General features: G+C 43.3%; 1 pseudogene; it reads left to right on the top strand.

Moving 5' to 3' along the window:
• LOC122934686 overlaps positions 1 to 23805 on the top strand; it is a 261344-nt pseudogene that overhangs the window by 138542 nt on the left and 98997 nt on the right.

Below are 23805 nucleotides of genomic sequence, written 5' to 3'. Positions count from 1 at the left end.
GCAATTTTCATAAAAATTTTAAGAATTGCTTCTAAAATTCTAAGCCTTCTTATGTCCTAAAAAATTTAATGAAGTACAATGTGTCACAAGAAAACAATCTCTGAATGGCTTTGGATAAGTAAAAGCGTTTGAAAGTTATTACCCTATAAAGTGAGATATGTCAGATTTGCAAAATTAGGCCTGTTCAGGAAGGGGGCAAATGGCCCGGATGTGAAGTGGTTAATGAGTTTAGAATAAAGTTCTGGATTTTAATGAGAATTATATTGTGGACTTTCTTAATTAGTGAGTGTCAACAAGCTGTCCACTTGGGATAAGGACATGTGGGGTAATTTATAAAACTGTTGTAAAGTACTGTAGAATTGACTTAGTTGCCCAGAGTAATCAATCAGATTTCATCTTTTGTTTTTGATAGCTCCTTTTGAAAATGAAAGGTGGAATCTGATTGGTTGCTAGGGGCAACTAAGCCAGTACTGCTTTACACCAGTTTGATAAATGACCCCAATGGTTTTCAATCTGTGGAGGAAAGAATGAGCACAAACAAATAGCTTTAAGCCTGTATTAGACTGGCTAATTGTCGGACAGTTCATCGTTAATGGTCGTTAGCGATGATCTAACAGTCTAAGGCCTCTTGCAAACGACAATACATGGGGCACCGGCTGTGTGCATTCCGCATCAAGGATGCGGACCCATTCACTTGAATGGGTCCGCAAATCCGGAGATGCGGAATGGAAGCATGGAACGGAGCCCTACGTAAGAACTATGGAGTGCTTTCGTGGGGTTCCATTCCGTGCTTCTGTTCCGCAAAAAGATAGAACTATCTTTTTGCAGAACGGATGGATCGCAGACCCCATTCAAGTGAATAAGGTCGCGATCTGCATGCGCCATCCCTACGGTCGGTGCACGTTCTTGTGCAAGAGGCCTAATACTGCAGCCGATGACCCGATGAATGAGTTTGCTTGTTCATCGTGATATCCAGATTTTTAAGCATGCGTAAAAATCATCATTTGACTATGGCAGATCATGCCGTGTAATAACGATCTGCCGCTGGCAAACAACTGTACAGCATGGGGACGAGCGATGGCATAACAATGCATTTAATAGCAACGGTCTCCTCCACTAGCTAGCAGGCGATTGCTGGGAGGGAATGCTTCCCTCCCGACTATTGCCTGCCTGATATGGCCAAGAATGCGCCTTTAGTAACTGTACATGTGAAAATAAACAGCAGATCATATTAATAAAAAAAAAAAGGGCTAGATTGTGTGTTTATGAGAACATACAGAGCACAATATAGTGGCAGATGTATATACAGCGTGATAACTGCCCAATAGAAAACAATAGAAATAGGCATAGAAAGAAAAAAAAATATATGGCAAAGACTTCAGCTTGGAAATAGGCTGGTGTGCAAACATTGAAACTGGGAAATGTATCAGTTGTATGTGACATTGGACCCACAATGTATGTTGTGCTCCATGGCAGCAGCACAAAATAGGCGTAGGTTACTGGAGGATGCTGCCTGACATTGGTTAATTCTCCTTGGTGGATATTTATTGCTAACTACATGACAACATAACATGGTCTTAAGAGGCAGGAAATGCTCAACCCCATACAGGGAGTGCAGAATTATTAGGCAAGTTGTATTTTTGAGGATTAATTTTATTATTGAACAACAACCATGTTCTCAATGAACCCAAAAAACTCATTAATATCAAAGCTGAATATTTTTGGAAGTAGTTTTTAGTTTGTTTTTAGTTTTAGCTATTTTAGGGGGATATCTGTGTGTGCAGGTGACTATTACTGTGCATAATTATTAGGCAACTTAACAAAAACAAATATATACCCATTTCAATTATTTATTTTTACCAGTGAAACCAATATAACATCTCAACATTCAAAAACAAAACAAAAACAAATCAGTGACCAATATAGCCACCTTTCTTTGCAAGGACACTCAAAAGCCTGCCATCCATGGATTCTGTCAGTGTTTTGATCTGTTCACCATCAACATTGCGTGCAGCAGCAACCACAGCCTCCCAGACACTGTTCAGAGAGGTGTACTGTTTTCCCTCCTTGTAAATCTCACATTTGATGATGGACCACAGGTTCTCAATGGGGTTCAGATCAGGTGAACAAGGAGGCCATGTCATTAGATTTTCTTCTTTTATACCCTTTCTTGCCAGCCACGCTGTGGAGTACTTGGACGCGTGTGATGGAGCATTGTCCTGCATGAAAATCATGTTTTTCTTGAAGGATGCAGACTTCTTCCTGTACTACTGCTTGAAGAAGGTGTCTTCCAGAAACTGGCAGTAGGACTGGGAGTTGAGCTTGACTCCATCCTCAACCCGAAAAGGCCCCACAAGCTCATCTTTGATGAGACCGGCCCAAACCAGTACTCCACCTCCACCTTGCTGGTGTCTGAGTTGGACTGGAGCTCTCTGCCCTTTACGAATCCAGCCACGGGCCCATCCATCTGGCCCATCAAGACTCACTCTCATTTCATCAGTCCATAAAACCTTAGAAAAATCAGTCTTGAGATATTTCTTGGCCCAGTCTTGACATTTCAGCTTGTGTGTCTTGTTCAGTGGTGGTCGTCTTTCAGCCTTTCTTACCTTGGCCATGTCTCTGAGTATTGCACACCTTGTGCTTTTGGGCACTCCAGTGATGTTGCAGCTCTGAAATATGGCCAAACTGGTGGCAAGTGGCATCTTGGCAGCTGCACGCTTGACTTTTCTCAGTTCATGGGCAGTTATTTTGCGCCTTGGTTTTTCCACACGCTTCTTGCGACCCTGTTGACTATTTTGAATGAAACGCTTGATTGTTCGATGATCACGCTTCAGAAGCTTTGCAATTTTAAGAGCGCTGCATCCCTCTGCAAGATATCTCACTATTTTTGACTTTTCTGAGCCTGTCAAGTCCTTCTTTTGACCCATTTTGCCAAAGGAAAGGAAGTTGCCTAATAATTATGCACACATGATATAGGGTGTTGATGTCATTAGACCACACCCCTGCTCATTACAGAGATGCACATCACCTAATATGCTTAATTGGTAGTAGGCTTTCGAGCCTATACAGCTTGGAGTAAGACAACATGCATAAAGAGGATGATGTGGTCAAAATACTCATTTGCCTAATAATTCTGCACTCCCTGTATGCAGTTGTGCATCTATACAGAGCTCATATGCAGGATTTGCTTACTGAAATAAATGAACTTTTGCACGATATTCAAATTTTTCGAGTTTCACCTGTATTTTCATGCAAACAGTTTTACGCCATTATAAAATATAGTTTCATCTGCAGACAATTTTTTGAGTTCCTATATAAATATTGACTTGGTTTTTAGGGGAAAGTGTTCCAGTGACCAAGACAGCTTTGCCACATACTGACAATTCCATTCCTTGGAAGATGCACAGTGGTGAGGATTACAAGAGACATGTGCTGTTCTGCGGCACAGAGGTCATCCAGACTCAATCTTTTAATAAAGGTTTGGTGAAAGTGGTTGTATTAAGAACAGGTATGTGTATATAACAACTCTGCTTTAAGGACGATTCATGTGTAACATATTTAATCTGATCCAATTTTATATTAACCATGCAGTGAATTATGTTCATACAGTAGTATATGCATTGTATATTCTTGTGCATACTTTGTTTCCTGGAATTAGACTGTGTTGTCCAAAGGTTATGTTACTCTAAGTTGTAGATAGTACATTGCATATAATTAGTGTTGAGCGAATCGAAGCATCCGAAGTTTAGGAAAAGTTTAATTTGCCATGAATCTGAAATTTCCTCTCGCTTTGTGGTAACAAATAATTTTTTATTTCTAAAATGGCTGCTGTATGTTTTACAAAGTGAAAGTAAGAAGCCCAGGAATGCGAGATTACCTATAATTCCATGCAGCCAGCCAATCCACAGATAGCCTGTGATGTCACAGCCCTATAAAAGCCTTATCCCGCTCGGTGTCTATTTCCCTGTGAGCTGAGCTTAGGGAGAGATGTGACAAGTACTTATGTGCTAGGGACAGTGTTGCAGAAAACTGTCTAGAAAAAGAATCTTGGATAGAGAGAGTGCAGGAACAGTGTGGCGGAGATCATAGGGAGAGTGTTTTCAGACTGTAGGGAGAGCATAGAGAGACAGCAGGGACAGTGCAGGTTGTGTGTAATTGCAGCGTGCATCTTGTGTTGCTATCACATGCTTAGTTAATATGTTATTTTACACATAGAATTACTGTGCATTAGACTTAGTATTAAAGGGTTTTCTTATATATCATTGTGTTTATCTTGTTCAACTGCTGCCACATTCTTAGATGTTACATTACTGATGTAGTTACTGTACACTATGGCCAACAGACAGTTGGCCGGGCCCTCCAAAGGAACTGGCAGTGGCCAAAATGTTGCTGCAGCTGGCATAAGTAGCAGCAGAAGAAGGGGAGGTTAGTAACAACCTCAACAAGAGGACAGAGCTGCCACTGTCATCCAGCGGACGTGTTTTGATCACATCGTCAGAGTGGGACATGACACGTACATTGTTACACAGCCATTTTTGCGGTGTATTTATTGGGAAAAAAAGGTATGTCTTATTAGGCTAGTTTCACACTAGCGGCAGGACGGATCCGACAGGCTGTTCACCATGTCGGATCCGTCCTGCGGCTATTTCGCCGTGCCCGCGGACCGCCGCTCCGTCCCCATTGACTACAATGGGGACGGGGGCGGAGCTCCGGCGCAGCACGGCGCTGCACGGAGAAAGCCGCCGGACTAAAAAGCCTGACATGCAGTAATTTTAGTCCGGCGGGCTTTCTCCGTGCAGCGCCGTGCTGCGCCGGAGCTCCGCCCCCGTCCCCATTGTAGTCAATGGGGACGGAGCGGCGGTCCGCGGGCACGGCGAAATAGCCGCAGGACGGATCAGACATGGTGAACAGCCTGTCGGATCCGTCCTGCCGCAAGTGTGAAAGTACCCTTAGCTGTTCTGTGGTGAAGTTATAATATTCTACAGCCTTTTTTGGGTGTATTAATAGGAAAAAAGTATGTCTTATTAGCCGTTCTGCTGTGAAGTTACATTGTTCTACAGCTTTTTTTGGGGTGTATTAATAGGAAAAAAAGTATGTCTTATTAGCCGTTCTGCAGTAAAGTTACATTGTTCTACAGACTTTTTTGTGGTGTATTAATAGAAAATATACTAATGTCTTATTAGCTGTTCTGTGGTGAACATACATTGTTATATAGCCATTTTTGTGGTGTATTAATAGAAAAAAAAAAGTGTCTTATTAGATGTTCTGTGGTGAAGTTACTGTACATTGTACTAAAGCCATTTTTGAGGTGTATTGATAGGAAAAAAAAAGTATGTCTTATTAGCCGTTCTGCTGTGAAGTTACATTGTTTCACAGCCTTTTTTGGGTTGTATTAACAGGGGGGGAAAAGTATGTCTTATTAGCCGTTCTGCCGTGAAGTTACATTGCTCTACAGCCTTTTTTGGGGTGTATTATTAGGAAATAAAAGTACATCTTATTAGCCATTAGGCGGTGAAGTTACATTGTTCTACAGCCTTTTTTGGGGTGTATTAAAAGGAAATATACGTACGTCTCATTAGCCGTTCTGCTGTGAACGTACAATGTTATACAGCCATTCTTGTGGTGTATTAATAGGAATAAACTACGTCTTATTAGTCATTTTGCTGTGAAGTTACATTGTTCTACATTCTTTTCTGGGGTGTATTAATAGGAAATCTACTTTTGTCTTATTAGTCTTTGTGTGGTGAATAGAGATGAGCGAATTGAAGTTGACGAAGTGGAATTCGATCACATTTTTTCCTAAAATGGCTGCTGCACGTGTGAGGACATGGAGCAAGGAACTCTGGGAAGGCAGGATGACCCATAGTACCATACATGCAGCCAATCAGTAGCCAGCCAGCCCTGTGATGTCACAGTCCTATAAATAGCCTCAGCCATCTTGGATTCTGCCATTTTCCAGTGTACTTAGTGCAGCGAGAGACGTCAGCAGGCGCTAGGGACAGTGCTAGAAAAAACGTAATTGTGCAAAAAAAAAAAATATTTACAAGTTCAGGGAACTTGCAAATTCAAGGTGTAGGGAAAGGATAGGGAGGAATCATTCCACAGCAATTATGTTGAACAGGGTTTAGTAGGTAAGGTTACAACCTGGGTAATAGGAACAATCCTATGACACCTTGCTGCACTGACTGGGGACATAAATTGCCATTATACAGCTCTGTAATTCCAGCAAACCGTTCTTGTTATTGGGGTGCAAGAGCTGTTTTTTTTTTTTTTTTTTAATTTAAAGTAATTATAATTGTACAATCATGAAATAAAGGAGTTGTACATAATCCATAATGGGTTGTACAAAGTATACGATAGATGTAAACATTAGATGTAAACATTAAATGTAAACAGTAACAACACAGTGAAACTGCATTGAGGACGTAAGCAAGATAAGGTAGGTGTAGTTGAATACCAACACTCCTATTGAGTCTGAATCAAGAGCATATTGTAATTGTAATTACAGAATAATTCTTACCAAGTAGTGGAATTAGTGGAGAAGGCCAACACTTAGGCTATTATAACATCTCTCTTTACTGACTGGAGGGGAAAGTATGTATATTCCCTACTTATGAGTCGACTGTTTGTTAACAGAGGTCTGCATATGATTGGAGTGGTTGTGTTTCACCCATCCATCCCATTTAACACTAAATTTTTGTAAATTTCACTCTTCAGCAGCCGCCAAACCTTCAAATCTGTATATGCTATCTATCTTATCCTTCCACATTTCTGGGGACAGAAGTTCTGTTGAGAGCCAGAAGCGAGGCAGAAGGAGGCGAGCGGCCATGAGAAGGATGTGGAATAAAGGGGGGATCTTAGGGATGAAGTCTGGAGGCGGAAGACTCAATAAGGCTAATTGAGGGTTTGGCGGTATTGAGGTTTTACATATTGTATTGCTCCTGTCAAATATGTCTTTCCACCAGTTAGATACAATGGGGCAAGTCCACCAAATATGGAGAAAATTTCCCTTTGAGTCCTTGCATCTCCAACACCCATCTGAACTCGAGCTGTCATATTTGGAAGTAATGTCAGGGGTCTTGTACCAACTCGTTAGAATTTTATAACTATTCTCCTGAATCAGTACGCACCTTGACGATTTATGAGGGGAAATAAAAAGTTTGGTCAATTCTGGCGGTGAAAAGGAGATTCCCAAATCTCTTTCCCATAATCCTATGAAAGCTGGTTTTGGCATGTTAATAGGAGAGTTTAATTTTTTATATATTTGAGAGATCGGTTTGCTTATCGCATTCTGACTACTTATCCATCCTTCGAACCAAGTAATTGGCCTAAGAAGAGTCTGGAGTGGGATGTGTTTAGAGATGTAGTTGTGAAGGAAAGATATCGGGGAGGGGAGAGTGTCTGAGGTTAAGAGTAACTCAGCCATTTCTTTTTTGTTGATTAGCTTACCCTCCATATCAAACAGTGAAATAATGGGGATTTGGGATGTTTCAAGTGAGTTGGGGAGACATTGTTTCAATTCTAGAGGGGCTAGGTCTAGTATGTCTCTTACTTGGATTAAGGGGGAGGGTAGAGGAAAACCCCAATTGGATTCTTGAAACCACTTCCATATTGAGAGCGAGGATTTTATAATCTGGTTCGTGTTAGAGAGAGAAATTAATGTTCCTTTGTCACCTGTTAGAAGTGACCTGAAGGAGAGTTGGGCTATGGATGATTCCATGTCCACCCATGATTTATGGAGTGGTTTCCGAAACCAATCGAGGATTCTGGTCAGATGGATAGCCTTGTTGTAGGTTTGGGGGTTAGGGAGGCCTATGCCACCTTGATCCCTGGGCTTTTGCAGAGTGGCCATCGCTAATCTCTGGCTTTTTTGTTTCCATATAAATCTGCGAATCGCTGACGTCAATGACCTGAAATGTTTTTTCTTAACTGGAATGGGAAGTACTTGTTGTAAATAATTACGTCTTGGGATGATCAAGGAAGTAATTAAGTTCTTCCTACCGAACCATGACAGGGTCTGGAAATCTAGATGGCGAATCTGATCCGAAATAGACTGAAGTAATGGGTTATAGTTAAGATTGAAGAGGTTATTAGGGTCGGAACTTATTTTTATTCCCAAGTAAGAGATGAAAGGGATATCCCAGCTAAAGGGAGATTTAGCTTTTAGGGAGTTAATCATGGGCGTTGGGATGCCAATGCCTATGGCTTGAGATTTGCTCATGTTGATTTTGAAGTTGGATAGGGGGCTGAACCTTTCTAGTAAGTTATGAATGGCCCTCAAGGAAATGTGAGGATTTGTGGTAATGATTAGCAGATCATCCGCGAAAGCTGCGGTTTTATGTTCTTGCTTACCTAGTTTTAACCCCGCTATTGTTGTATCTTGTCTGATAGTATGTAGGAGTGGTTCCATTGTTAAAACAAATAAAAGGGGGGACAGGGGACATCCCTGTCTCGTGCCATTTTTAATTATGAACGGAAGAGAAATGGTATCGTTTACCAGCACTGATGCGGAGGCATTGGAATACATAGCGAATGTAGCATCTATAAATGGTGTTGGAACACCAAATTTGAACATTGCGCAGCGCATGAAATTCCAATTGACCCTATCGAATGCTTTCTCTGCATCAGTGCTTAGCAAAGTCAGGGGAATGCCTTTCTTCTTTGCATGGTAGATGGCATTGAGAATTCTTGCAGTGTTGTCTTTCCCTTCCCGGCCCTTTACAAAGCCTGTCTGATCTCTATGGATCAGGTCTGGGAGGAATGGGGCGAGACTATTAGCTAACATTTTAGCAAGGAGTTTTAAGTCTAAGTTCAAAAGGGATATGAGGCGGTAGCTAGAGCATTGAGACGGGTCTTTCCCCTCTTTGGATAAAATGGTAATATGAGCTTTAGTCATGTCTGCTGAAATGGGTAATCCTAGGAGGGATCTATTACATACCTGAAGTAAGGGGATGAGGGTGTTACTAAAGGAGCGATAGTAAAGGGCCGGGAGACCATCAGGGCCAGGTGCTTTGCCGTTTGGGAGCTTTTTTATAGTTCTGTTGAGTTCTTCAGTGCTAAAAGGGGCGGTAAGGGTCGATTTTTGCTTTTCAGTCAATTTGGGAAGGGTGATGGCATCGAGGAAGGAGTCAATAGTATTCTGGCTAGATAAGTCTTGGGCATTTGGCGTACTCTGTGGGATGTTGTATAAGGTTTGATAGTATTCTTGGAACTGAAGGGCAATGGCTTTGGAGGTAATAGCCACCCCCCCCCCCCCATCCCTCCTATTAATTTTACTGATGTGGCTTTGGACTTTCCTCTTTTTTTATGAGGTTCATCATTAGTTTTGAGGCCTTGTTGCCATGGGCAAAGTACTTAAATTGGGAGTGTAAATAAAGTTTGGCTGAGTTAGCGTTAAGGAGGTTTTTTAGTTCTGATCTAAGATTATTAAGTTGGGATAGATCCGAGGCTAGGAGAGATTTTTTATGGGTCTCCTCCAGCTTCTGGATTTCCGAGAGAAGCTGTTCCATCCTTGCCATTCTCTTTTTCTTAAGTAGGGATCCTAGTTTAATAAATTGTCCTCTTATGTAGGCTTTGTGTGCATCCCACACAATTTGGGGGGACATTTCGGGAATGGCGTTTAGGAGAAAGTACTCCTCCAGGGAGCTCTGTATTTGTTTTTTTACAATCCGGGAGAGTAATTAGTTGTTCATTTAACCTCCATTTGAATGTTTTGGGAGAATTTTGTGGATTAGAGATCGATAGAAAGATGGGAGAGTGGTCTGAAAGGTGTATAGATCCCATCCTAGCATTAGTGCAAAACTGGAGGTGTTCCTTTGAGACGAATAGGTAATCCAGTCTATGGTAGGAGTGGTGCATATTGGAGTAAAAAGTGTAGTCCCTATTTAAAGGGTTTAAAATTCTCCACACATCGACCAATTGGAGAGAGTGGAGTCTCTTAAGAACCCCTCTGAGTTTTGTTTGGGAAAGAGAGGATTTTTGTGATGAAGAATCTAGAGTGGGATCTAATGTTATGTTGAAGTCCCCGCCCATGACAACAATGCCTTCTTTAAATTCTTCCACCAGTGGGGTTAAGGAGGAAAACCATTTGTGTTGTTGAGTATTAGGGGCATAGATGTTGATAAAGGTGTATACTTGATTTGCAAAGGTACCTTTTACCATTATATACCGGCCATCAGGATCTTGTATATGAGAGGTGTATTGGAATGGACAGCCTTTCTTGAATCCAATGCTTACTCCCCTGGAGGCTGAAGAGTCGGATCCGCTATGATACCACACTGGAAAACTAGAGAATGAGAGGTTAGGGTAATGGTCGATTTTATAATGTGTTTCATGAAGAAATACAACACTTCTCTTTTCTTAATAATGATAGAATTTGAGATCTTTTGGAGGGCGTTTTGAAGCCTTTGACATTATATGAGGAAATTTGAAGATCTGTCATGGCTTGAGTATGTAGGGGGGTTTCAGACTCGCTACTTGTGTTAGGAAGCCAATGGATTCCAAGTTTCCAGCCACCAGGGGAGTTGCAAACCTATACATATGACATTTAGCTTTCTCATTACTCAGAATCAGACTTACATTACAGTTTCCCATTGAACTAACAATAACATAAACATACAACAAGCAATATGCCCGGGTTAGTGGACGGGCTATTGCTGAAAAGTATAACATAATAACTTGTATAGCAATTAGGTGGTAGTAATTAGTTGAAGTGGAACCCAAATGAATTGGGTAGAAGGAGTAGTTAGGGGGGAGGGGAGAAGAATTTAGTGACAGTTAGATCACCCTAAGTAGAGGTTAATAACCTTCTCACAAGCAGTAAAGGTCTATTTTTAGAGTGTTCTTTATCCCTAGCTAGGCGGAATGACATGAGAGGAAGAGGAGGCAGAGGGATAGATTTAGAGGATGAGAGCATACAGCTAATTCTTAGACGTCTGGGAGAAGGACCATGAGCATTTCTCCTATGTCTTTGGGACTTAGGTGTGCGTAATTTTTCCCAGGGTTCCGGCTTGGGTAGTTCTGGGAGTTCTAGAAGGTTTTGGACGGGGTCCCAATTTTGGATACTTAAAGGGCCACATCCTAGAAGATCATATATTGGTTCTAAATCTTTGTATGAGGTGACGGACAGTCTGTGACTGTCAAACATAAAGGATATTCCGAAGGGAAAGGACCAGCGGTAGAGAATCTTCATGGATCTAAGCCAGTCTGTGAGAGGTTTAAGCGCTCTCCGCTTCCTCACGGTTGATTGGGCCAGATCTTGAAAAATAAGGATGTCTTTCCCTTCCCATTGTATGGGGCTCCCGGACCTTGCTTTGTACATGATCGCTTCCTTCACAGGGAACGCCAGAAATTTGCATATCACATCCCTGGGAGGTTCTGACGGTGGAGGTTTAGGTTTTAGAGCTCTGTGGGCCCTTTCTAGGATAACTTCGTGAGCGGTGTCAGGACCAAGGAGCATAAGGCAAATTTGAACCACTGTGTAGGGAAGGTCCCCTGCAGCAACTGATTCAGGGATGCCACGAAAGCGCAGGTTGTTTCGTCTTCCTCTGTTCTCCTGATCTTCAATTGCGCTGAATAAACTGTTGATGTTTTTCTGGATTAGGGAGACACTGTTTGTGACTGCCTGCTGATGTTGAATAACGCTCGCTTGATTTTCTTCCAAAATCTCTACTCTTCTCCCTATCTGCTTGACGTCAAGCTTGATGGTCGTTAGGTCAGAGCTGATGGGATCTAATGCAGAGGAGAGCGAGGACGCCAAGGCTTCTTTCAAGAAAGATCTGGAGATGGGCAGGTTGTCTGTATCTTCCCCACTTTCCCATTCATGGGCAGGAGATTCCGCTTGTTTACGGCCTGTGGCTTTTGGAGTGTCTGGCGCCATTTTGTGTTCTCTGGCTGCAACCGTGGCTGCTGCTTTTTTTTATAAATTTGTCCATTTCTCCACTAGCTGAGTTCAATTTCTGCTGACTGGCTGACTCCCCAGCTTTAGACCCACCAATTGTTACCATTTTGGTTAAACCAAGCTGTGATGCTAATCTGAGTAGTCAGCCCCTGCAGCTATCCCGCTCCCTTAACAGGGGTTACCGTACTGGCTGTTTCAGGGTTTGGTTAGGCCTGCTGCAGATTCCACCTCCGGTACTAGGCAGACTCACCGACGGGGCAGCAGGACGGCGTCCGGACTGGGGATACTGATCAACAGGACCGGAGTTGCTGCTCTGCACAGAGGGCCAGGTAAGAGCCGATGGGGTCACCGCTGACCGCCACTGATGCGTCACGATGTGTTGGAGCTTCTGCTGTGAGGTGTCAGCATGGGACCCCTCAGCTCTATATGTGACCGGAGCGCACCGGAGGTAGGGAGGTACCTTAATTACTTGAAAACTGGCTCTGCTGAAGTCCGATGAAGGTACCGACTCGTATGTAGCCTGTGTCTCAAGATGGCGCCCGCTTGATAGTGTCGTCTTCTATTGAAAGCGTCTCTCTGGCTTTTGATTCCGTACTGTGCTGACTTAATAAGCCGGCGGAACTAGCCTTTTGAACCGCTTGGGAGATAAAGTCTGTCCCGGTTTTTTGACCGTTAAGGGGGTGCCGTTTTAGCCGCTGTAGTTTTCAGTCCAGGCCGTGGATGCACACGCTGCTAGGCCTCGGCTGCAATTCAGTCCCAGGACTGCTCTGTGACCCAAAATTGGTCTCTCCGTGTAGAGTGGAGTGTGGGTAATCCCACTATGGTTAAATTGGGGTCTTTTGAGGCTTAATTAGTCTAGGATTGAGAAGGATTGTGCCCCCAGAAGCAGAGCAGAGGAGAGAAGCGTCCTCCTTAGTCGGCGGTTAGCCACGCCCCCCCGTGCAAGTGCTGTTTGATACAGCCATTAACAGAGTTTATTACAAGGAAATATTTGTATGTCTTATTTTCCCTTGTGCGGTACAGTTATATGTTCCAAAGCATTTTCTGGTTTGCATTAGTGGGAAAAGGGCTTATTAGCCGTTGTGTGGTGAAGTGCGAAAATTACAGTCCTTTTTGTTGTGTATTAGTGGCAAAAGTAAAATATATTTGCCATTCAGGAGTGCAGTTATATGTTCTAAAGCCCTTTTTTGTTGTGTATTGGTGGCAAAATAAAAATATGTATACCGTATTTGCCATTCAGCAGTGCAGTTATATGTTCTAAAGCCTTATGTGGCGCGTGCACAAGTGGGAAAAAATAAGGGCGTATTTGCCGTTCAGCGGTGCAGTTATATGTTATAAAGCCTTTTTTGTCATGTAATAGTGGCAAAAGTAAAATATATTTGTCATTTCAGCGGTGTAGTTCTATGTTCTAAAGCCCTTTTTTTGTTTCTATTAGTGGGAAATAAAGGGCTCACTGCTGACTTTTTTTTTATTTTTTTTTAACCTTTCCCGACCAGCGGCGTAATAGCACTACGGCGCGCTGATCAGGCGGGTGCAGGAGCTGCGCCCGCCCGATCAGCTGCAGGGGAATGGCTGTTCCCATTAGCCAGACACTTGCTGCCTGATGCCGGTGCATTAACCCTCACTATGCCACGGTCCGCGCTGACCGCAGCATGTTCGGGGTGTGTGGAGTGAGGGAGCTCCCCCCTTTCCTTCTCTATCAGGTCCCTGCGCTGCTGTGACATGGACCAGATGGCAGGGAAGGCAGCCTTTCATGTAAGCCTGTGGGATCCAGCCCCCTGGATCTCACAGGCAGAAATGTTGTAAATGTATTACATTGTGCAATACACTTACAGCCAATGCATTACAATACAGAAGTATTGTAATGCATTCTACAGGGGATCTGACCCCCAAATGTTGTGGGAAAAAAAAGTTAAAATAAAGTTTTGCATAATAAAGAAATATAAAAGCTTCAAGTAATAAAAAAATAAAAAAAGAGCGTTCTATTCCTATAATAACGTAATAAAAAATAGGAAAAAATAGGGGGAAAAGTATACATATTAGGTATTGCCACATGCGTATCGACCGGCTCTAAAACTAAAAAAAAAACTGTTAAAACCATTTTTGGTCACCTTCCCTCAAAAAAAGTGCAATACCAAGCAATCAAAAAGGCATATTTAGCCCAAAATGGTATTAATCAAACCATCATCTCATCCTGCAAATAATGAGACCCGACCTAAGGCAATCACCCAAAAAATAAAAAAAATATGGCTCTCAGAAAATGACAACACAAAAACAAGATTTAAATCTGTTTAAAAATGCATTTACTGTTTAACCCCTTCCCGACCGCAATCTGTATATATACGTGATAGCTGCACATACCCCGTGCAGCTACCACGTATATAAACGTTCTGGCAGCTCTTTAATCCAAGCGCTGCAAAGCGCTTGGATTAAAGCTTCTGCCCCTGCCCTGTATGCTGTCACGGACAGCATACAGTGCAGTAATGCCGGCAAGGGACCAATCAGAGTGGCCCCTTGCCGGCAATCGATCCGATTGGTTAGTCTGTGCAGACTAACCAATCGGATCGCGGCAGTGAAAAAATGCCAGTTTCAGGCTCTGATCTGCGCTCTGCAGATCAGAGCCTGAAAGCAGGTAGTGTTCCTCATGCCCCCCGATCTGTGCCCCTCCAAGCCCTTGGTGCCCCTCTGTGCCCCCCCCGATCTGTGCCCCCCGATCTGTGCCCCTTTCCTGCCTCCCGCGCTCATCTCCTGCCTCCTGCTCTGATGCGGTCCGCCCCCTCCCCGCCCCGTACATTAGTCCTGCCGGCTGCCCCAGCCTCCCTCAATGGCATGCTGGCGGCCGAATCACCCCCAACCCCCCCCCTTTCCAGCGCTGCCCCGATCCATTACTGAGCCGCCGCCATCAGCAGAGAGTGTCAGCTCTATGCTGACACTCTCCTGTAACCCCATAGATGCTGCGGCATCCATGGGGTTAACAGAGGGAGGGAGCTCCCTCTCTCCACCATCGGGGCTGCAGCTCTGTGATTGCAGCACCCGATGGTTGCCATGGCAAAGGCGTCCAGTGCTGCCACCTACAGGCAATCTGGAAGTATTATACTTTGGAATGCAAGAGCATTGCAAAGTATAGTACAACTATCAGCCCCACTGGATCTTCAAGATCCAAGAGGGAACTGATAAAAAAAAGTGAAAATAATAAAAGTAAAAAAAAAAAAAAAAAATGTAAATTAAAAAAAGAAATGGCCTTTTCCCATAAAAAAATGAAAAAATAAAATACACATATTAGGTGTCACCGCATCCGTAACAACCGTCTCTGTAAATATATCACATGATAGACCCCGTCCGATAAACACCATAAAAATAAAATAAAAAAAACTGTACAGAAAAAGCTATTTTTGTCACCTTACATCACAAAAAGTGCAACAGCAAGTGATCAAAAAGGCTTATGACCCCCAAAATAGTACCAATCAAACCGTCATAAAATTATACCCTATTTAAGACAATCGCCCAAAAAATAAAAAAGCTATGGCTCTCAAACTATAGAGACACTAAAACATAATTTTTTTGGTTTCAGAAATGCTATTATTGTGTAAAACTTAAATAAATAAGAAAAAGTATACATATTAGGTATTGCCACGTCCGTAACAATCTTCTCTATAAAACTATCACATGACCTAACTCCTGAGATGAACGCTGTAAAAATAAATAAATGAAAACTGTTCCAAAACAGACAATTTTTGGGTCACCTTGCCCCATAAAGTGTAATAATGAATGATCAAAAATTCCTATGTACCCAAAAACGGTACCAATAAAAACCTTAACACTTTCTGCAAAAAACGAGCCCCTGCACAAGACGATCGGCAGAAAAATAAAAAAATATATGGCGTTCAGAAAACCAGTCCAGCACAATCTGCCTTCCAAAAACCGTATAGCATTCCTTTCCTTCTGCTGCCTGCTGTGTGCCCGTACAGCAGTTTACGACCACATGTGGGGTGTTTATGTAAACCGCGGAATCAGGGTAGTAAAAGGTAAAAGTTAAGAATCAGGGTAATAAATATTGAGTTTTGTTTGGCTGTTAACTCTCAATGTGTTAAAGAAAAAAAAATTATAAAATGGAAAATCTGCCAAAAAAGTGACATTTTGAAATTTCATCTCCATTTTCCTTTAATTCTTGTGAAACGCCGAAAGGGTTAACAAAGTTAGTAAAATCAGTTTTGAGTAACTTGAGGGGTGTAGTTTCTACAATGGGGTCATTTATGGGGGTTTCCTCTATGAAGCCCCACAAAGTGACTTCAGACCTGAACTGGTCCTTAAAAAGTGAGTTTTGGAAATTTTCTTTAAAATTTTAAGAATTGCTTCTAAACTTCTAAGCCTTCTAACGTCCTAAAAAAATTAAATGACATTTCGAAAATGATGCCAACATAAAGTAGACATATGGGGAATGTTAAGTAATAAATATTTTATTAGGTATGACTTTCTGTTTTAGAAGCAGAGAAATAGAAATTAGGAAAATTGTGAATTTTTCAAAATTTTTGGTAAATATGGGATTTTTTCATAAATAAAGGTGAAATATATTGACTCAATTATATGACTATCATGAAGTACAATGAGTCACGAGAAAACAATCTCAGAATGACATGGATAAGTAAAAGTGTTCAAAAGCTATTACCACATAAAGTGACGCATGTCAGATTTGTAAATTTTGACCTGGACACTGGGGCATCAATGACCCTTGGTCATTAAAGGGTTAATACTTAACAAAATAATATTGATAGACATATTAGTTATCATCACGTCAATAACAACCTGCTCTATAAAAAAAAAAGCCTAAACAGCCATTTTTTGCCATTTTAACTTACAAAAAGTGTAATACCAAGCGATTAAAAAGACTATGTAAAATAGTACCAAAGAAAAGGTCACTTTATCCTGCAAAAAATGAGCCCCCACAAAAGACAATCACTAAAAAAATAAAAACCAATGGCGCTCATAAATCAATCCATCAACATCTGTGCTGCAAAAGCCATATGTCGCTCCTTCCGTTCTGAGTTCTGCCATGAACCCCCACAGCAGTTTACCACCTCATATTGGGTGTTGCCGTATTCAGGAGAAAATGGGTAAACAATTATGGGGTGCTTTTTCTCCTGTTACCCCTTGCAAAAATGAAAAATTTTCGGCTAAAGCAACAGTTTATTGGGACAAATGAAACTTGTGACGTGCAGACAGTACTCGATGATGATGATGATGTAGCTGATCGCACTTGGGAGCCAGGTGTCGAAGGGGCTTCATCATCATCGGGAGAAGAGGGTGGCAGCTTGACTGTGAGGCAGCAGCGGAGCCAGCAAGTCGCTAACATGGACGGGAGTCAGCTGGGTGGCAGCAGTGGAAGGTCGGGAGCCAAACGTGCCCGGGGTAGACCACCCGCTTCACAGGAGCCTACCTGCCCGGGAAATTGCGGTGCACAGGTTCACAGAGGCTGCGGCAGTGGCAGTCAGTGAGTAGTGCTGGGGGTAAAATCACCTACTCGTCAGTGTGGCAGTTTTTTGTTAAGCCTCTGGAGGAGATGAACATGGTGATATATAGAATCTGTGGGCAGAAGGTGAAGCGTGACCAGGGTGCCAATGTTGGCACCACGGTCCTGCGTCAACATATGCAGCGTCACCATAAAGTGGCCTGGGAGAACTGTGACTCCAATCTGGTGGTCCAGCCTGCTGCAGCAACCGCTGCATCACTCAGTGGCACTGGGTTTCAGGCTGTCAATGCTCCACCACCTCCGCCTAAGGGAGCTGTCTGTCATTCCCATCATCTGCTGGTCCTGATGCTTCTGCTCCTCGTCCTCCTACTTATCATCTGTCATTTTGTTAAAAATTGATCACCAAAGCAATTGCCAAGAGACAACAGTATGCCTGCACTCATCCAACGGTGCAGAAGCTGAACGTGCTCCTGGTCAAGTTGCTGGTGCTGCAGTCCCTCCCTTTCTAACATAGAAACATAAAAGCATATAATGTGTTTCGGCAGATAAGAACCGGTTGGCCCATCTAGTCTGCCCAATATACTGAATACTATGAATAGCCCCTGGCCCTATCATATATGAAGGATGGCCTTATGCTTATCCTATGCATGCTTAAACTCCTTCACTGTATTTGCAGCTACCACTTCTGCAGGAAGGCTATTCCATGCATCCACTACTCTCTCAGTAAAGTAATACTTCCTGATATTACTTTTAAACCTTTGCCCCTCTAATTTAAAACTATGTCCTCTTGTAGCAGTTTTTCTTATTTAAAATATTCTCTCCTCTTTTACCTTGTTGATTCCCTTTATGTATTTAAAAGTTTCTATCATATCCCCTCTGTCTCGTCTTTCTTCCAAGCTATACATGTTAAGGTCCTTTAATATTTCCTGGTAAGTTCTATCCAGCAATCCATGTACCAGTTTAGTAGCTCTTCTCTGAAGTGGTGGACTCTGCACCTGCGCCTTTCAGAGAACTGATGGCTTGTGCCAAGTCGAAATGGACAGACCTAAGCCGTCATTTCTTTGCGAAAAAGACAGTACCATCCTTGCACATCTACGTTAAATAGAAAGTGGGCCTGTCCTTGAACCAGTCGGCGTCTGCCAAAGTGCACAGCAGCGCTTACATGTGGAGCTGTAACTATGGTCAAGGATAACATATGTCCTTTACGGCCCACTGGGTAAATGTGATTTCTGCCCAGCCACAACAGCAACTTGGCCAGGTGACGCCGCTGCCGCATCCACATTCTCATGCCGTTGGTCCTGCAACAGTGTCCACCTATGCATCCTTATCCTCCACCACATCCTCGGCCTCCACTGCTGGGACAATTCACAGTTCTCTTCCTGCATACCAGCACCGGTAGGCTCTGCCACGACCAGTGTGGCATAGTCAGCACTTAACATACCGCTGAACCTTAGCTCCGAATAAGCTCCTGATGAAATTGTCAACAATCAGAAACGCATTGAGCATGTTATAGAAAGGGAGCGTTGGTTTGAATAAGTCTTAGGGGCAGAGTATTTGGTATCTATAGTACCATAGGCCATATAGTCAGCATTCAAGCTACAGATACAGGCCTATCTAGACAGGGAGTTTTCATTTCCCTACAATAGGTTTACAGCTGTTCAAATTAGTTCGTCTGGAGAGTGGCTGGCCTTTGTTTCACTGGGCAGTGTTGACTCCTGTCTATTGAGGCTACTATATGAGTGGTATCTGGGGAAGGGTAATCATTTGCAAACCTGTGCAAACTTCCCATCAGTGTTACATAGTCCTTTAGCCTGGGCAGCCACTACTCCTTTCGGCATTTATATTCTCACTAACAGGGGCAGTGACTGCGAATTTAGGATGAGGAACTCACTGACCAAGCCACAGTGAGCTTGTGTGCAACTAGTGTACTACAGTTTCAACCTTTTGCTGTTAGTACACAAGCCGACTATTTTGTAAATTCCCTACCCTCTATATGCATACTAAACTTTTTGGTTTTGCTCCCATTTTGCATGAGCTGAACTCAAAGATCTGAAACACTTTCTACATACACAAAAGACCCATCACTCTCAAATATTGTTCATAAATCTGTCTAAATCTGTATTAGTGAGCACTTCTCCTTTACCGAGATAATTCATCCCACCTCACAAGTGTGGCATATAAAGGTGCTGATTAGACAGCATGAATGTTGCACAGGGTGCCCACAATAAAAGACCGCTCTAAAATGTGCACAGTTTTGCCTTAAGGGTGTGGGGGTCAGAAAACCAGTCAGTATCTGGTGTGGCCACCATTTGCTTCACGTAGTGCAACACATCTCCGTCACATAGAGTTGATCAGGTTGTTGATTGTGGCCTGTGGAATGTTGGTCCACTCCTCTTCAATAGCTGTGTATACGCCGATCCAGAGCATCCCAAACATGCTCAATGGGTGACATGTCTGGTGAGTATGCTGGCCATGCAAGAACTGGGATGTTTTCAGCTTCCAGGAATTGTGTACAGATCCTTGCAATATGGTGTCGTGCATTATCATGCTGTAACATGAGGTGATGGTCATGGATGAATGGCACAACAATGGGCCTCAGTATCTTGTCACGGTATCTCTGTGCATTCAAAATGCCATTAATAAAATGCACCTGTGTTTCTTATCCATTACATACGCCTGCCCATACCATAACCCCACCGCCACCATGGTCCACTCGATATCCACAGCGTTGATGTCAGGAAACCACTCACCAACACGACGCCAAACACGCTGTCTGCCATCTGTTCTGAACAGTGAAAACTGGGACTCATCTGTAAACAGAACGCCTCTCCAACGTGCCAGACGCCATCAAATGTGAGCATTTGCCTACTCAAGTCGGTTACGACGACGAACTGCAGTCAGGTCTAGACCCTGATGAGGACGACAAGCATGCAGATGAGCGTTACTGAGACAGTTTCTGACAGTTTGTGCAGAAATTCTTTGGTTATGCAAACCGATTGTTGCTGCAGCAGTCCGGGTGGCTGGTTTCAGATAATCATGGAGATGAACATGCTGGATGTGGAGGTCCTGGGCCGGTGTGGTTACACATGGTCTGCTGTTGTGAGCCGGTTGGATGTACTGCCAAATTCTCTGACACGCCTTTGGAGATGGCTTATGGTAGAAAAATGTATATTCATTGCATGGGCAACCGCTCTGGTAGACATTCCTGAAGTCAGCATGCCAATTGCATGCTCCCTCAAATGTTGCAAACATCTGTGGCATTGTGCTGTGTGATCAAACTGCACATTTCAGAGTGTCCTTTTATTGTGGCAGTCTAAGGCATGCCTATGCACTAACTCGGCAAAAGAGAAGTGCTCACTAACACAGATTTTTTTTTATAAATCTTTTTATTGGATGCTGGGTATGTGTGTGTACCCTGCCTTGAATACCCAGCCACAGATGCCCACTCCGTCCACGCACCCGAGCTATGTAACTCCAGTGTAGAAAACACTAAAGTGCCTTTTACTAACCAAGGATTGGTTGTTTCTCTCTGAATTTTTTCCAGGGAGCCCACAATCTAAGGAATCTACAATGCGATCTGGTAGCCCAGCTTGCCAGTTCCTCCATCAAATATATCTGATCTAATTTGACATACCATTCATTCAGGAGGCAGTGTTTGAAGCCAGAGCTTCGGAATTACTAATCTTGCTGCCTGTACCAGCTGTGTCGGCAGGTCAGCTAAGCCCCGGCGCCAGGTGCTCGATGGCAGCCAAAGCAGCACTGTAGCGGGCGATAACTGGATCGATGTATTACATATTATATTTATCTGACGCTCGACTAGCTTCCAAAATGGACGGATGATCGGACAGAGCCATAGTATATGTCCTAAGGTACCTTTTCCCATTCTACATCGCCAACATCGGTCATCAGGAGAAAAGCCCATTTTGAACAGCTTAACCGAATCGTTATAGCATCGGGTCATAGTTTTGAAGGAATTTTTCTGTATTTTAATACATTTCGAGAAACCATGGGACCTTTGGTAGATCGGGGTTAATTCCGCTGGGGTGAAAGAGCAATCTAAGTCAGACTCCCAAGCTTTTATAAAAATCGGGGTTCTCATGGGTCTCTTGGACAATAACCATTTGTACAACAGTGAGATGGTCTGTTTCGGCAGTTTATCATGAGACGCAAGCTGTTCAAACCAAGTGGGAGCATTTGGTTTATCATACTTAGCTAATTGGTCGGTACAGGTGTTTCTTAGTTTATTATATGCTAGGAAGTTTTCCTTACTCACAATCGTAGAGCAAAAGGAGGCCACTAACACAGATTTAGACAGATTTGTGAACAATATTTGAGAGTAATGGGTCTTTTGTGTATGTAGAAAATGTTTCAGATCTTTGAGTTCAGCTCATGCAAAATGGGAGCAAAACCGAAAAGTGTTATGTTTATATTTTTGTTCAGTGTATTTTAGATTATAATTGAATTAAAGATTTTTAGTTTTCTTTTAGCGTTTCCCCTTGGCAGTGATCATTTTCAATTGGAAAGGCTTACACCTTATCTTTTCACCATGAAAGTACCACATGTGCAGGGCACAGCGGTGTCACTCTCTTCTGCACCTAGTTTGCCTGGGCGAACTGAGTCACACAGGGGAGGAACTGTTCCGCGTCCTTCATCAAGAAATCGAATCCTGGCTTTCTCCTCAACAACTCAAAATCAGAACCATGGTCACTGACAACAGGAAAAAAAACATAGTGTCGGCACTGCGTCAAGGAGGTCTAAACCATGTGCCCTGAATGGCGCACATGTTCAATCTGATTGTAAAGAGGTTCCTGAAGTCTTCCACCCATCTGGAAGACATCCTGAAAATGGACAAGAAACTGTACATGCACTTCAGCCACTCTTACACTGCAAAGCACACTCTCCTTGAGCTGCAAAGGCAAAATGGTGTTCCCCAATATTGGCTGATATGCAACGTTTCCACTCGTTGCAACTCCACCCTCCATATGTCGGACCGACTATATGAACAAAGAAAGGCCATAAATGATTTCTTTATGATACAGTCGGACAGAGGTACTACACTGTGTAACTTCAGTTTTAGCTAGTAGCAGCTCATGCGTAACACCTGCCGTTTCCTAGGGCCCTTTGAGGAGACCACTTTATTTGTCAGTCGGCAGGACTATGGGATGAACAATTTCATTCCACTGCTTTATGTCCTGAAACAGATGCTGCTAAATCTGGCTGGCCAGGGGACAGGAGCTGGGCGCCTACAGGTGAAACTCCAAAAATTTTAATATAGTGCAAAAGTTCATTTATTTCAGTAATGCAACTTAAAATTAGAATATTGTGAAAAGGTTCACCTTTTAAGTTGTATTACTAAAATAAATGCTCTTTGCATAATATTAAAATTTTTCGAGTTTCACCTGTACATCTCCCAGCCACATGAGCCCTGTTGGGGATGAAATAGAGCAGGAGAAGGACATTCGAGGACAAGCAATATGTAGAGAAATGGGAGGAGGAGCAGGAGCAGTAGGAAGCTGAAGCTGGAGGAAGATGAGGCAGATGACCCAGACACACAGTGGCAGTCAGGGCCAGGTGCAAGGATTTTTGCCGCCCTAGGCAAGATAAAAATTGACCCCCCCCCCTTATCAGATCCGGAATTGCGGACCCGGATCCGCAATTCCGATCCTGAAAAAAATAGTACATGTCCTATTCTTGTCCCTAATAGCGGACAAGAATAGGCATATTCTCTTAGTGCCGGCAATGTGTGGTCCGCAAAATGCGGAACGCACATTGCCGCTGTCCGTGTTTTGTGGATCTGCAAAACACACACGGATGTGTGAATGGACTCTAAATGTGAGGTAAATTAGTTTCCAATGTAGTATTAATAATTAAACAATTAAATAATAAACATATTGCATTGTCTACTTACCACCAGGACAATAAGATGATCTGGTCTCTGGCTGCAGTCTGGCTCTTGGTCTGTCTCTGGGGACTCCCTTGTCACTCTCTCCCCCCTCCCTTGTCACTCTCCCCCCCCCCCTTCCCTTGTCACTCTCTCCCCCCTTGTCACTCTCTTCTCCCCCCTCCCTTGTCACTCTCTTCTCCCTCCCTCACTTGTCACTCTCTTCTCCCTCCCTCCCTCCCTTGTCACTCTCTTCTCCCTCCCTCCCTTGTCACTCTCTTCTCTCTCCCTCCCTTGTCACTCTCTTCTCCCTCCCTTGTCACTCTCTTCTCTCTCCCTCCCTTGTCACTCTCTTCTCCCTCCCTCCCTGTCACTCTCTTCTCCCTCCCTCCTTGTCACTCTCATTCTACCACCCCTCCCTTGTCACTCTCTTCTCCCTCCCTCCCTTGCCTCTCTCTTCTCCCTCCCTCCCTTGTCACTCTCATTCTACCACCCTCCCTTGTCACTCTCATTCTACCACCCCTCCCTTGTCACTCTCATTCTACCCCCCCTCCCCTT

This window comes from Bufo gargarizans, chromosome 4, assembly GCF_014858855.1.
Source record: "Bufo gargarizans isolate SCDJY-AF-19 chromosome 4, ASM1485885v1, whole genome shotgun sequence".
Classification (NCBI taxonomy): Eukaryota; Metazoa; Chordata; class Amphibia; order Anura; family Bufonidae; genus Bufo; species Bufo gargarizans.
The sequence above is the reverse complement of the archived record's forward strand: the minus strand, read 5'-3'. Positions and strand labels throughout refer to the sequence as shown.